The sequence below is a fragment of the Castanea sativa genome, chromosome 11, assembly GCF_040712315.1.
Source record: "Castanea sativa cultivar Marrone di Chiusa Pesio chromosome 11, ASM4071231v1".
NCBI classification, from domain to species: Eukaryota; Viridiplantae; Streptophyta; class Magnoliopsida; order Fagales; family Fagaceae; genus Castanea; species Castanea sativa.
Genome location: NC_134023.1, coordinates 24015177 through 24029120, shown reverse-complemented (window position 1 = coordinate 24029120; position 13944 = coordinate 24015177).

Here is a 13944-nt window from a genome sequence, read left to right as displayed (position 1 = left end):
GGCTGCGTGGCTTGTGCGTGGCCTTGGCAGCACGCCCATGGGGGCTGCCTTGGCCTTGGCTGCATGCCTTGGCCTTGGCCTTGGCTGCCTGCCTTGGCCTTGGCTGCTGCTTGCCCACAAATTTGGAGTGATTTCCAAAAAAATGAGGGTTTTTTGGAAAAGGAGGTTATTTGCCCCAAGGAGGCAGGCATTGGGCATGGCAGGGTGCCCAGGGGCATGCCAGCGTGCACGCCACGCCGCATCGCCCCGCATCGTCCCGCACTCCGGCAAAATTGGCCCGTGCCTTTTTCCATTTTTCTGTCCCTAAATTCATTGCATGATTTTAGATGGGGTTCCCAGCTAGCGGTTCGGCGTTCCGAGCGTTTTTGAATTTTTTATGATTTTTCCTATTTTCCGGCTTCCAAAAATCATAAAAAATAAAATATGTTGAATCTGGCCTCCAAATTTTGACAGTTTGAAGATTGTATTTTTCTTAGCATGTGTTCAAAAAATCAGGGCGAGACTCCAAGAATTGCTCCCAAAAAGGCCCATTATTCCTCCTCAGCAAGTCAATGTTTCCTCCTGCCAGGCCGGATTTTTTCCTAAGCGCTCTTTAGGGGGGAAAGAGTAGGAGGGTTCCAAAGAGGCTAGCTGGGCTTGGCAGCGGCACTCCCCCCAAGTGCTGCCATGGCCTTTGAGGGGTCCCAAGGGCATGCCACGGCCTTGGCATCCCACCCACGGGGCATGCCCGCGCCTCGCCCGCGTGCCCACGTCGTGCTGCCACAGCCCCTCAGGCAGCGTGCATGCTAGGGCGCCCCCAGGGTCCTTGCTGCCTGCCCCCAGGGGCATGCCAGCGTGCCCACGCAAGCATGCCATGGCCTTCGCTGCGTGCCTTGGCCTTGGCTGCTTGCCCATGGGGGGCTGCCTTGGCCTTGGCAGCCTGCCCATGGGGGCTGCCTTGGCCTTGGCTGCGTGGCTTGTGCATGCCTTGGCTGCGTGGCTTGTGCATGCGTTGGCCTTGGCAGCACGCCCATGGGGGCTGCCTTGGCCTTTGCAGCACGCCTTGGCCTTGGCTGCCTAGGGCCTGGCTGCATGCCTTGGCCTTGGCAGCACGCCCATGCCCTTGGCCTTGGCTGCGCCTGCTGCATGCCCTGGCCTTGGCTGCCTGCCCATGGGGGCTGCCTTGGCCTTGCCTGCTGCATGCCCTGGCCTTGGCTGCGTGCCCATGGGGGCTGCCTTGGCCTTGCCTGCTGCATGCCCTGGCCTTGGCAGCATGCCCATGGGGGGCTGCCTTGGCCTTGCCTGCTGCATGCCCTGCCCATGCCCCGGCCTTGGCGCATGCCCATGCTGCCTTGGCCTTGCGGCATGCCCCGGCCTTGGCGATGCCCCGCGTGCACTGGGCATCCCAGGGGCATGCCCGCGTGCACGCCGCGCCGCATCGCCCCGCATCGTCCCGCACTCCGGCAAAATTGGCCCGTGCCTTTTCCCATTTTATTGTCCCTAAATTCATTCCATGATTTTAGAGGAGCTTTCCAGCAAGCGGCTCGGCGTTCCGAGCGTTCCTTGATTTTTTATGATTTTTCCTATTTTTCGGCTTCCGAAAATCATAAAAAATAAAATATGTCGAATCTGGACTCCAAATTTTGACAGTTTGAAGCTTGTATTTTTCTTAGCATGTGTGCAAAAAATCAGGGCAAGACTCCAAGAATTGCTCCAAAAAAGACCCATTATTCCTCCTCAACAAATCAATGTTTCCTCGTGCCAGAGCTGATTTTTCCCTAAGCGCTCTTTAGGGGGGAAGAGGTATTCGGCGATGCACAGGGGCAACCCCTCTTGAGCAAGGCCACGGGTAGGCATGCTTATGACGAGCTCCAAGGTCCCATCCCCGCGTGCTCCACGGCGCGAGGTGGTCCCTTAATGCATCGCCGGGGTGGACCCAGGTTGGCATTTCACGTGTGGGTGGTATAGCTGCGGCGCGCTCTTGCAAGGCGGACGGTGTTAGTTTCACCCATTGCCACGCAGAGCAAGGGGCGCCCCCAGGGGCCTTGCTGCCTGCCCCCAGGGGCATGCCAGCGTGCCCACGCAAGCATGCCATGGCCTTGGCTGCGTGCCTTGGCCTTGGCTGCTGCATGCACATGGGGGCTGCCTTGGCCTTGGCTGTTTGCCCTTGGCCTTGCGCCTTGGCCTTGGCTGCGTGGCTTGTGCATGCCTTGGCTGCGTGGCTGCATGCCTTGGCCTTGGCCTTGGCTGCTGCCTGCCCACATATTTGGGGTGATTTCCTAAAGATGAGGGTTTTTTGAAAAGTGAGGTTATTTTCCCCAAGGAGGCAGGCAGCGGGCATCCCAGGGGCATGCCCGCGTGCACGCCGCGCCGCATCGCCCCGCATCGTCCCGCACTCTGGCAAAATTGGCCCGTGCCTTTTCCCTTTTTATTGTCCCTAAATTCACGGAACACATCTGGAAAATAATGATACACGGAACACATTCGGAAAATAACTGGCTCCCATCTCCCTCTCTTATGTCAAAGTTAAAATTATCTTCTTTCTTGGAGTTGGCGTGTGAGTTTAAGTCCTTATTCCATTCCACTAAGTATTGAGTCTAAGTTTTCTCTTCCCCTATTCTGTATCAAAAAAAAAAAAGAATCGGTTTAAAGTCGAGTCTAGTCCCACATCGCTTAGGTTTATATTAGGAGAGTGGCTTATAACTAGCTTCGCGACTCCAACAATCTTGTAGTTCACGTGTGAGTTTAAGTCTTTATTCCATTCCGCTAAGCATTGAGTCTAATTTCCCCTTCCCCTATTCCGTATCGAACCTTAGTAATTGATATTAAAAAGAAAAGCAACACTCCTGCCAATAAGAAAATAACAAAATAAGAATAATAGTAATAACAACATATGATTGATCACCTACGAGCCTAACAGACCAAAAATTATGGAATTCTTTTAGAATTTGATATTTAAAATTTCTTGCAACAATTAGCATAAATACATAATACTAAAAAGACATTAAAATTTCAATTGAGTATTGTTATTGTTAAAAAATGTACCGCAATTATAATAATCAACATAATGGTGGGGACCAATACGGAGGGAACTAAATAAATAAAAAAACACATGCAGTTCCAATGTGGAGGACCGAACGTGAGAATGGTGCCTGACACAGATGGACCAAACCTATAGACCAAAGGATATCGGTTATTATAAGCCTCACAATAACTTTATTTGTACTTTTCTAGTCTGATGCTTTTGCGTTTTTTTATGTTTATAATTATACAGAGGTAATATCTACGATCAGTTATTTAGGATCCTGCATACAAATATTAGCCTTGGTAGACCATTATAGCAAAAAAGAGCTTGGAAAGTAAGAAATTTTTGGAAAAAAAGCTTAAAAATTCCATATCTCTAAAAATAAGTGGAATTTGGCGAAAAAGTTGGGGCAAACCGCCTTTGGCAGTTTGGGCTGCGTAGATCTCGAAAAGTTATATGAAATGAAAAAAAAATGCATCCCAAACGGACCACCGAGCCAAAAGTTATGGCATTTCAAAGTTTCCGAATTTCTACCCGCATTTTATGCCTCTCTAATCAACTTGGATGCTCCTTTTCTCTTTACCTACTCGTAGATCTCGCAAAAACGTATGAAAACGAGTGGTCACAATGCTCGATTCATCAAACTATCAAGAACTTATGGCTTCCAGAAGTTCGTAATCTTCTTATGCAATGTTATGCAACTCAATATTGCAATGGACTTCAATGACCTTTTTTTTTTTTTTGATGGGGGGACTTCAATGAGCTAGCATCTGTTACAGCATGGGCTGAAATTACCTTGGCCATCCTTTTATAATGTCACGCACCAACAAATAAGGTGGGGGTATATCCGTCTTCTAAATTTTTTGTTTTTTTAACCTGATGTGATTTTAATTTACTCTGTATGTACGAAACCTGTAGACAACAACAACAAAAAAAAAATATATATATATTTTAATTATATATATATATATATATATATTTTTATTAGATTTTACTCTTTATGGGATTTTAATTTTTTAAGGTGGGGGTATATTTTTTAACCTTTCCTTGTCTCTCTCTCCCACCCAGACTGTAATCCAGCAGTCGCCGACGATGGCGAAACCGCCGACGGGGCCCATTCCTTTTTCCATGGACGCCGACTGGTTGTTTCCCAGACTTGCTCGCCATAAGGTAATCATCTCCCATTTCCCAGATTCCCATGATTGAAGTATTGTTGAGATTTTGATAATGGGTATGAAAATATAATCGGTATAAATTTTCTCATACAATGGTTTATCAATCTTAAGAAATTGTTCAATGAAATGTCTGTGTGAACTGTACAATTCTCTGACATTTTGAGCAACTAAAATATTATTGTCACTCCCTATTAATCTAGTGAAATGGTTGGATTGTGACTGACGTTAGGTTTTAGAATGTTAATGTCTAAAATTAGAGTATCTATCCTTTCATTTATTTGCTATTTCTTATTCTTTCCCCTTTGTGCTGCTAACGATCAACTTGGCTTTGTGCAATCTTATTTCTACTGCATTTTCTAGTACGAATTATCTACTAGGGAATTGGGGTCCTCGTCGAAGGTTGATGGGTTTTTCCAGAACCATCATTTTATTATGCTGAGCAATCAAGCTGCCAGCTATTTTTATTTTATACGTGAGTAGTTGTGGATATGTGCATTTAGAGCAGTACATCTAGCTTTGGTCCTACTTGTCTATAGTAATTGACTTTTATTTTCCAATCTCTATGAAGAAGGTTGGCTTTTTTACCTCTACTGAATGGGTCCCATGGGGGACTATTGTTATGGCTTATACATTCTGTCTTGTGGTTTGCTTATTTATATGTAATGAATTGCTTATTTATACACAAGTTACCATCACTGATGCCTATTATCGTCATTATCAAAGATGTTTTTAGTCTATATTTTTGCCACAAATCAAATCCTATATATACTTTCACAATATACCGTTTGGTACATTTCTGATTTATTTCAAAATATCTTTTCTCAACCTACCTGATTTACTTGTTTCACAACTATCTAGTGAAGATTCTGATTTGGAAAGCCTTTTCTGTGTAACTGAATACTTCACCTTCTCATCTGTGCTCTTAAAGTTTTCGCTCTGTTTAAGCAGATTACTTTTTGTGGAAGCTTTACAATAGCAAATAACCTTGGTGAAGTTTCTACAAAAGCACAGGTCTATTATAATATTCCCTATCACGTTATTTGCATTTCTTTGTTAATGTTGTTAATGTGGAATTATGTTCTAAAGAGCCTAATTTAGTTCTGACATGATCTTCATATTTCACTATATCAAATTTGCGCAAACTGTCTATCGTTTGTTATTATGATCTGACTATAAATGAGATTAGAATCTCCAACACAAACAAGCGATGTTTATGTGTAGTTTGTAACCTTTGGCCTCCACGTGACTTTCGTTACAAATTACGAGATTTATCTACAAAGAATATCGTCATTCTAAATTCTTGAAGTTACAACAACTTGCTGAATATTATTAAGATAACACCCAGAACAGTAACAGTCCCAGTTTAACTGCCACATCAGCACACAACCACGACATGAATAGACCAAAACCAGTCAAAACAAACCCACATCAAAACCATTCCACTCCCAACCTATTTTGACATCAAATTCATGCAGGTTAGGACTTCAGAAACAGAAGTGCAGATTTCGGTATCATAGATGCAGCAAACAAACAGCTGTGCCCCTCTTTCAGTTATGGCACAAAGCTCTGTATGTTTGAGTCCTTCACATCCCCTCGATTCACCATTTATCATTCTTTACCAACTCTATATTTTACCCAAAGTTTGTTCAAAAGTAAATATAATTGATATGCTATCGTTTTGTAGGCTTTTTTACATTAAGATTTTCATTTACTATGTACATGAATGAATTTTAATATTTTATATTGGCCTTAATTTTTAATTACTGTAACTATCTCCTCAACGAGTACAATAGGTTGCTTATATGCTAAACCCTAGTCCTAGTTCTAGTTGCTTATATGCTAAATCCAAATTAAAATACTAATAGCCTAATAAACTACTCGGACCTAAAACATAAAAATACAATTGACTTGCAAACATAAATGATACTAAATAATAATTTTCTTGCATCTCCTGCATCACAGCCACATAAGGATCTTAATAATCAGGCAGTTAGGGTCTGCTCCCATCACTTCTCTTCAACGGTGTATTCGGAAGGTACGCACAATTTTCTTGGAACTTCTCACCTGCTCTTTTTATTATTCAAAATTTGAATTAAATAAATAATACACGGTCACGAACAAAGAGAAAGAGAGTCAGAGAGATATATACCGCAGATGAGGGCCTGGAGGCTAGACTGAACTGGTGCAATTGGAGTTGGAATATATATATATATATATATATATATATATATTCATATTTTATTTTGGGATTGGATACATTATTTATATATATTAATAAAGATGACTTTTTCTTTTTGGATGACTATTGAGTACAGATTTAAGAGAAGTCCTAATTCTCCTAAATCCTAATCTAGAACGGAATTTGGTTTATTTGTGTTATGTTTTCTTAAATTTTAAGTACTCAAGTATGGAATTTTAGTCCTAATCTTTATTAACACAATAACTTTTTATTTATTTATTGTTATTGTTACAAGGATCGATTTTGTAGCTATCTGAATTCTGGGCTCTACATGAACCACTAAAAAATGCAGAATCAAGGTTTGATTCGTTGTGGTCCAAACCTTCATTTTTCAGATTTAAATTTTCACTAAACTGTTGCATTACTTTTTACAATTCAACCCATATTTTCAATGTTTTCTTAGGCTTCGTTTGCAGTGTTTCTTTCATCTTTCTCTGCTGCAATTTAAAATTGCTATGCTTTTTTTTTTGAGCAATCGCAAATAATGGCTGCAATTATATGGATTGTCCTCTTTGCAGTTTCACTAATAATAGTTAGGTATACAAAAGTGTTAAAAGATAAAGCACACCGTATATTAAAAGATAGAGCACAAAAGTGTTCTGCTTTCTGACGGCATCCTCTCTGTATTCCTTCATTCCTCTCTTCCTTTCCTCACAGTATATTAATACCGACAGAAGTTGAATGATTCAGTTCAGGTGTCTCTAAATCCCCTACAAAATTCTCTAAAGCAGAAACCAATGGCTTTCTAAGTGGGTATGTGTTTCTTATTTGAATTACGATCATGGGAATTATTTTTTATTGAAGATTGGTAGTAAAGATTGGGTTTCTTGGGTCTTTTATTAGAAAATTCAAATAGATTTTTTGGTGTGCTTTGTTTGATTCTTTGTTTGTTTCATATGTGTTAAGTTTAGAAATTGTTTTAGTTTCACTATTAATGCTTTGGTATGTCATATAAACTTCAATTTTATTTTCTCTTTTGGCATATGAATATTGATATAGGGGGAAAAATGGTTTTCTGGTAAAAAAAAAGTCAAATGTTAACAATGCGAAACCTACAACTTAACTCATTAGGTATTTTTTAACCAACTCCAAATAGGACTCCCAATTTGCTTCCATATTTGCTTCTGTTTTTGATATTGCATGAGGTACTGTTTTGTATTCAGTTCTTTATAGTGCTATTTGATTACAGTTTGGATGTCATGGATTCAAACTTAATTTGTGTTGATAAAATTGTTGGTAGGTTGATTACAATTTGGTATGTTTGATGCTCTGTTCTTTCTCTAACATAACAAAATTTGTTTAAATTTATAGGTATCAAAGTTGCATCAATGAAGTTATGGTTGCAGAGCTTTTTAGTTTGTTTTCTTTGAATTGTGGTTAGCCCATGCATAACGGGAAATTTGATGGGTTTTTAAAATTTCCTCTTAGGAATATGAATGAGTAATTTTTGGGTTTGTTTGATTAGTTGTTGCTTTAGTTTTTTTCTTTTTATTTTAAAAAAGTAATGATATTTAGAAATTTAATTGTTAGTTACTCTGTCAAGTGAGTAGTAAATTTGTGTTTTTAGACTGAAGCTCTTTCTGATATTTGACTGCTTTTAGTTTAGGCTTAGAATAGTTTTGATTTCTTGGCGTTGTTTATTTCAAAAACAGACACCAATGAACTACACAGAAATCTAAACCATAGTAATTTTTTTTTTTAGATGTTATAAATTTTTAATAAATTATAACTGTAGAAGATCTCAAGTCTTTTGTTTGTTTTTATTGTCAGATTAGGTTCATGACTTTTTTGTGATAGGTTGTAGTTGTTGAGTTCAATTTAGTCAAGGTTGGATAAAGAATTAATATAACCTTGAATGATAAGTTTTGGCATGGTTTCTAACTGAGCTAAAAAGATAATGAATGATAACTATTTAGAGAACTTTGAAGAATGGCAAGGCTAATGAAGAATGCTAGGACATAAAAATTGCATGATCATTGCCAACATTGACAAAAAGGAAGCCATCAATAATGAGCTCCCTTACTAGGTTCGTTATTAAGGATTAAAAGGTGTTGGAAGTGTTATTATAAGGGAAACAGTTTATAAATGACTACAACTTGCATGTAATGAAGATAATGAATGACTACAACTTGCATGTTATTATAAGGGAAACAGTCTATATGTGATTTTTGCTTTGGAGAACACGAGGATGTGTTGTCTTTTGTCTTTTTCCTTTTGATAAAGATAGTGGGTTTGGACGCATGGCTTATAACTATAGTATTTTGACATTAAGCATGGTTCAAGTTTGGTTTGGATTGTGTTTGTCAGCTAAGTGTTAATGGACTAGGAAAGCTAAGGTATAAAACTATATTAATATGTAGGCTAATTTTTTTAGCGCATTGAATAGATTTTTTTGTTTTTTATGGCTAATAATAACAGCTTAAATAGTTTTCTGTTGCTAATGGACTAGGAAGGAACATTCAATGGTTTTTTTTTATAGAATAAGTCAGATTGTTCTTATGCAAAGTAATTTAAAGGATATTATTGGCTTCAAGGCTCTCTATCGTATGCATTTTCTTATGAGACATTTTGGCTCTATCTTTGTATTCAATATTGAAGTTAAGGTAGTTAGATGTGTAGTTTAGTGATCTAAGGAGGTGGATGAAAATTGTAAGTGACTAATATACTTGGCAGATTCTTTCAAACATTGTGCTTTCAACTGGAGTGACTAATTGGTTGCTATACATACAGCTGAACTTGGACATTGATGCTGAAATATGTTCAAGGAATTTCATCTTTTTTTAGCTTATTATGTTGCTCCTCTTTCAGATAGTGATTCAAAGTAGTTGTTTTTTCAAGTAATTTCTATTTGAAACCGAGGTAAACTGCATATAGTTTTGATAATGTTTAATAGAAAGTGAATGATTGAAACTTTACTTTTAGTTTTAAGATACACCTATATTTTATTTCCATATTTTCATTTGATCCTTTTCAAGTTTTATATAGGTAATTCCCATTATTAACAAGAATGCAGCCATGAAATGCAATAGCAACTTTTGTACATGAGCTTACTTGATGAACAAATTAGTCTCTTATTGGTTCTTTTAGCTTTTTAATTTTTTTTTTTAAATTTTTTTTTACCATGTGGTTGATTAATTATCTTTTTGTTTAATTAGCCCATGCATCGCACGGGTTAACTACTAGTTAGTGTGAATTGATGAGACCTTGCCCATTCATTTTTTCCATTTCTAAGATCACCACCCTCCATTGTTCCCATGATCTAAAACCTTTGTTTTCTATATGTTTTTGTTCGTTCGTGCTAGTTTCAATATCTAGCTCTTGCATTTTTGTTAACTTCCCAATGCATTGATCATTTGTATTTTAATATAGGTAAATATTCTATCACATTGTTGTTTACACACGCTTATACATAATATCCACAATTGCATGCGTTGATGTACACATTTTATAACAGAAAATATATGTCAACATTTAAAATGTTAAAAGTGAATGGGTACAAAAGATAAAAAAATAAGTTGTGAAAGAGAATCATTATCCGTTTTATACTTTAAAAGTACATTATATTTATGTGATCTTTGTTTAAAATGGTGCTTGCTCCTTCAATTTTCATTGTACTTCAAATTATATGATGTTATTATCTTGACAATGAATGATGTGCAAGTCCCAGCTCTAGACCTTGCAAGTTGCAAAATAGAAATCTCCATTTTATGTTTCATTAATCAATGTTGTCTTCAGTTTGATTTATTTTCTTTTTCTTTTTCTTTATCTATATTAAATACCAATTATTTTAAAAGGAAAGGGAAAAAATATGTGGCAAATTTTGATGGGTAGAACATAAAATAGAACACAAAATAGGACATAATTTACCCACCCAAACCCACCCACTCTAATGGAACCCAATTATATTAATTGATATAATTGGGTTAAATGAGCATTGACCCAATTAGACCTAGTAAACTTAAATAATAATTGGGCTTTAACTAAAAACCCAATTACACCTTATTAACCCAAAAATAATAAACCTGTAGTTCAACCCAGCCTCTCAGCATCTCAACTCTCTCCTACTCTCCCTCAGTCCCTTTTCATTTCTCTCCCTTCAAGAATTTGGTAATTAGGGTTTTAAAATTCGGTGATTTTAATTTGATTTTTTAACCGCCAATCATATATTAGCCTATCGACTCTCTACCCCTTAGTCCTCTTTGTTTCTCTCTCTTTAAGAATTTAGGGATTAGAGTTTTCAAATCCTATTGTCATTGAAGGTGTGAGGTAAATTTCAAACCGAAACTTGTTCAATTCCCATTCTAAGGTTGCGTTTGGGATAAGCTTATATTGGGAAGCTTCTTTTACTATTTTGCTTATTTATGCTACTATTCATGGGTTCTATTGCACTTTTTGGCACTATTCATGGGTCTCATTGTACTATTTTAGCTAACTTTTAGTTTTATTTACAGTATTTTTAGTAAAAAATTTTCAGTTTTAATTAAATAAATTGTTCCCAAACAGATACTAAGTCTAACCTAAAGTGATTTTAATTCATTTTATTCTCATCTTCTTAGCTGCCAAATAAAATATTCTCCTCTTTGGCTCACTTTTCCTCTAAGAAACCTGTTTGCAAATGGTATTGTCTCTTGCCTTAAAAGTAAGTCTTTCAAAAATTGACTCTCTCTATCAATATGTAATTCATGTTTATGGGTTCTGTTATTCTTCATTGTGTAGCTCTAGTGTTTGATGATTTGTTTCAATGATTTTTTCCTTTTGTGTTCTGTAGAAATTGCCTTTTGGGTTTGTAATTCTTTCAAAAAAAATTTTGTGAATTCATAGGAATTGCAGGTTTTTTAGCTTGCCACTATTTAATGGTCCTTTAATATTGTTGATTTGCTTTTTGGTTTTATGTATTTCTGGTGTTACTTCCTCTATGGCTATCACTTTTGTGCTATACTTGTGATGGAATTGTGTTGCATATTCTGGTGCATGTTGTTGAGCATAGTGGAATATACTGGATTAGAGCTTCAAGTCTTATAGCTTAATTACTCAAGGGATAATTTCAATTAGAATCATGCATATTTGTGATAAGCTACACCACAGCTGTGGACGCCACATTCTTAATTAAATTATTGTACAAGGTTGATGCAACTTATGTTAAACGGAACTTGCTATTGCATTTTCTTTTACAAATGCATCTCCAGCCATTAAGCTTTTCCAATGGTAATAATCACAAACATTTGTGACAGCCACTTCAATATGCTCTTATATAAATAACTAGGAAGCACAGGTGCAGCAATTTGGTCACTGCACCTGAGTCGGATGCTTGGGGACGTGGCGTGCAGCCCTGGGCATGGCTGGACGCGTGTCCCCTGATTTATTATTATTTTTCTTTTTACAGCCGGTGGTTTATCCCTTCATCTCTCCTTCTTCTGAATCTTCTCTCTCTTGTATGTGTACAGATATGCTAAAAGAAGCTTCAAGTATGTGCATAAGTATTATATAAAAGAAAATATTAAAACTAAATTTTTTTTATGGTAGTGTTATGAGCACAATGTCTTGCAACAAGTTCACGACAATTTTTGGTAACAAGTTAGTGGTTCTCATTTGGACTCACCGTTTACTTTTGATAAGTTGTACTATTGAGTTGATTTCTTGATTGAAAAAAATATGTTGATTTCTTTTCTATTTTTGATAAGTAAAGTTGATCGCTTTTTTTATTTTTATTTTTATATAAGTTTTTCTGTTGATTGTTTTTTTCTTTTGTTGATTTACCATGTAATGATTATGTATTCACTTTATTATCTACTATTGCTTTTAAATTGATATATGTTTACTCTTATATGAAAAAAAAATGTTTACCAATATATAGAAAATGCAAATAAAAATATATTTACTAATAAATTAATAAACGTATCTCATTCCACTAGTGTCCTACTTTTTAAAAAATTGCTGTCACCGACTGCATCCACACCCAAAACTTTGCATGCTTTCTTTTCAACAAAGTAATGTAGCATCTTGTTTCCCCAATCTGTCACTTCTTTAGCTTTTCAAATTTCTGTAATGTCAAGTTGATTGTGGGCTAATGGTGCAGCTCTGCTTTCTATATCAATTCAGGAGTTCAATAAAGACGCCTGATTACTTGGCACTGTAGGTGTGTCGATATCGTATTTTGCTCAGTCTAGATTCATGTGTGAAAAAAAAAAAAAAATAGAAAGGTGCAGAATCATGAATTCCAAAGCCAAAAAGGTTAAAAAATAAGTACAGCATATGGTGAATCAAAAAGTCATAACATTTGAAAAACCCGTTTTATAGAAAATCTGTCCAAAACACTTGCAAAGTATGGCAAAAAATTTGAATTTTTTCCCTTTAAAACGATAATTTACAGGCCAAATTAAGAGTTAAAATGAATGAGATAACACAAAAATATTGAAATCCTAATAAAATTTTCACTGTATTTTTCAAGAAAATTGGTAGTTCTTAACACGATTTTGCGCAATAAACTGTATCAATTGGGCAAAAATTGGAACAAACGGATTGGACCATTTTTAAGAATAAGGTTTTAGCTATTTTCACCAAAAGGATTGGATGATATCAGTTTTGAATTGAAAGATTTGAATTTTTCTAGAAAAGATGTTTAGAATTTCTAGGTTTTGCGTCACCTTTCTCTTGTAGACGATATCTCAACAACTATAGTTCCAAATTGAACAACGCTAAAACCATTGGAAACTAAATATCTAGAGCTTTTTGTGCATATACAATTTGAAGAAAATGGAGCCCAGGAAGGCTTTAAAACAACCGCCCAAAGATTGGGCCAAAAATTTTATAAAAAAATAAAAACTAACGTGGTGGATAAGTAGGGAGCTAGCGTTGGTGTACCAGGATACACCAATGCTAGCTGCGAAGGGGTGACTAACACTAGTGTATCTTAATACACCAGTGCTAGCCTCTCATTTCCTCACTCCTTTTATAAATACCCCTCCCCTCCCCCCTCCTTTTCTTTTTGGAAAAAAATCATGTAGAAAAAAAATCCTAAAATCACTTACAAAAAAATCTCTCTCTCTCTCTCAAACTCTACAAAAAGCCTCGTCCTCTCTTCATTATTGTAATTTTTGTGGGTAAGGTTTTGGGATGGGTTTAGTTCCTTAATAACTAAACTCATCCCTCCCTATGATCAACTTTCATGTGTATATATATATATATATATATATATATATATATATGTTAAGTTCAAGTTATACCGGGTATAACTCTAAATAATGTTATACTACTCAATATTTTTTAATTGGATGCGAATTTCAAGAGATCAACCATTGGATTATATTACCTTTGTATGTTTTCATGTTTGCAAAGTTTCAAGGTAATCAAAAATTAATAACCATGTCATTAATCAATTGTTTAAATTTAAATTTTTGTAATTTAAAATATTGTATAAAATATGAGTTTATGGACCAAATAGCCAATAATATCTGATTGTTATAAAAATTGGCATGCATGGTAAAAACATATAAAACATGTAATTCAACGGTAAGATTTTAAAAATA